Consider the following 2,809-nt stretch of genomic DNA (forward strand, 5'->3'; position numbering starts at 1 on the left):
TCTTATCTTTCTTTGCATTGAATTTATTTATATATGAACATTTAATATTATACAATAAAAATCTATTTTGTCTTTAAAAATTGCCTCTTCTCTTTGGTTGTAGTTTTGTTGGAGCTGAACTTTATTTTTCTTTTGTTGTATATTCAGTGTTCAGCATAATTCCTAAGATGGAGTGGGATTCAATGAAAATCTTTGGGACTGGTTGATTGAGGGATGAAAATCTATGATGTAAAATCAAATATGATAAGTAAAAGGGAGAGAAATAAAAATTTATCCTGAAAAATTTGAAGGGAAATTCATGTTCATAGCAGAAATTAAATGATACAATGATACAGGGATCTTGGAATTAAATATTGTAGAACTCAAAGGATATAGGTGTACAACTAAGAATAACTTGCCTAGATTAACTTAGTCATGTAAGAAAAACAAAGAATTTTTGTAAAACAGAGAAGATCAAAACATTCCTGAATTTAAAATAAAGGTGAATAGAAATTATAAAATTAATATAAGTTATGTTCACAGATCAAGAAGAAAGAAAAAAATAAATAAATTTAAAAATTTGCTGAGCCCTTTATCCTATTAGTAGTTTGAAAATACTATCATAACAGAAAAAAACACTTAATCAGTTGGAGAGAAATGAAAACTTCCTAGAGGAACCTAGTTCCCCAAAGGGATTAAGAGTAGTCACACTGAAAGAGTAAGAAATAAAGAAATATTTTATATACTGAGATATGGCAAATTGAGTTCTGAAGCATCATGTTGTTCTGAGATGGAACAAAATCCCCATTCACTGACCCCCCCCACCATTGGACAGATGTGGACATTGGAGTATGTTGTGCCAGAAAATAATCTGCTAATGGCTATTACTCACTAGAGATATTGACAGTAAGGGATTTCAAATGTTTTCCCATCTGTCTTTATGTTCAAATAAACTTTCTTTAAAAAAAGCAAACCAAAAATATGATACATTTTGTGGAGTAGCAAATATCTATTAGAAAATCCAAATATTCAAAATTTTTATGTCTCAGTTAAGGAATATGACATACATTAAGTGACACAACTGCACAGTAAATGTAAGGTAACTAATGTGAAACTACAGAAATGTAGCTTTATCACAACTACATGGAGATTTAATTTCTTTATCTGGGATATTTTTAAACATTTGTGTAACACTCTACATCTATATCAATCAAAGTCATATAAGAAGTCCTCCTCAGAAATGACTCCATATTTATTTCCCAGGAAGCCCTATAAGTATCAGCAACAGGACATATAACAGGTATACAAATAGTAAAAGTCCAAGTCACAAAAGTTATCATCCTTTTTCTTTCTAAAAAGAATCAAGCAATTTTGAATTCCCTTGAATTAGTGACAGATGTGCTAGTTGCAAGAATGAACTGTTAAGAGGAATGTCAAAGGAAGCCTGGTGTGTATAGAAGTAATAAAAACTGATTGTCATTAAATAATCGTTGTTGACTTCTAAAGACTGGTAGTGATATGATTTTTGATTCGTAAATATCCTGAAGCAAATTATAGATAAACGAAAATGATCAGTAATCAGACACTAAGAATAGTAAAAAGCACTTCAAAAATTATCTGAGTGAGGGCTTGAACTTTCTACTGTCTTTACACAGAAAGGTACCCAGATATTTTCTTCCCACATCTGACCATTAAAAAGTAAAAACAAAAATAAAATCCCTATCCCATTATCTGTTGTCTTTTCTGAACATTTAATTTAACCAAATGCAACATTCTGAGGTGCCATATATCTGCCTTCTTCAGATTTCACTTGTTCCTGCTTCATTGGGTCCATTTCTCATTTTGGGTGCTCATCATTTCTAAGATCCTTCTTGATTCCAACAAGGATAATAGGCACCTTGGGACAGAGATGCATAAACTCTGAGGTCTACTTTTCTGGGATGTTTTTAAAATATCAGGACTACCAGTGGGAAAAAATCTAAATATAAAATTTGTATGTGGGTGGAAAAGATGTCTAAGGTGATCATAATCTTTTTGACCACCGGTGTCCAACAAAGTCAGTTACACTTATCTTCCATCCACTTCATTATTTGTTACATAATTTTCAAACACTGTGGACACATAAATTTCTGGGTATTGGTCTTTGCTAAATAAAATCAGCAAGCTTGTCTACCCATCATCGTCAACTATAACCAAAATCTTTTCAAGTGACAATCATATCTCACAGGAATGCTGTGAGAAATAAGACCTGTAAAAAGATAGGGTCTAGTGAAGTACCTTTGAACTCCCCGGAAATGTGCTCAGGTGGTTCTCAAGTTCCTCCATGCCAGACAAGCTACTCTGAGAGCAGCAGAGTTTGGATTTAAGCAATTTGGGTATGTTTGGCTTGGAATTTCGTGGGTGTGATTTCTTCCCTGAGATGATCATTAATTCGTTCAATGTCTAGTTTGTCCTCTGATTCCAGAATATCAGGGCAGTTTTCCTTGATCATTTCTTTAAATATTCTGTCCAGGTCCTCTTTTTGATTATGGCTTTCAAAGTAGTCCAATATTTCTGACATTGTCTCTTCTGAATCTATTTTCCAGATCTGTACTTCTTGTTCTTATTGTTGTTTTCGAATTGAGTATTTTCTTCTTCTTTTTTCTTCTTTTAAATTTGTTTGATTGAGCCTTGATATCAAAAAGTCATTAGCTTCCACATTCCAACTTTAAAAGAATTCTTTTCCTCATTTAGCTTTTGTACTTTCTTTTCTATGTTTTCTTCAGTGGATTTTTCTCCATTGATATTTAGGAAAATTCTGTTTTCTTTTTCTAAGCTTTTGATTTTTTTT

At 32.1% G+C, this 2,809-nt stretch overlaps 1 pseudogene; it reads right to left on the reverse strand.

Moving 5' to 3' along the window:
• Positions 1-1,585: 1,585 nt before the first annotated feature.
• On the reverse strand, positions 1,586-2,187 carry LOC141489254 (transforming protein RhoA pseudogene; annotated as a pseudogene).
• Between the last annotated feature and the right edge of the window lie 622 nt (positions 2,188-2,809).

This window comes from Macrotis lagotis, chromosome 5 (assembly GCF_037893015.1).
Source record: "Macrotis lagotis isolate mMagLag1 chromosome 5, bilby.v1.9.chrom.fasta, whole genome shotgun sequence".
Classification (NCBI taxonomy): Eukaryota; Metazoa; Chordata; class Mammalia; order Peramelemorphia; family Peramelidae; genus Macrotis; species Macrotis lagotis.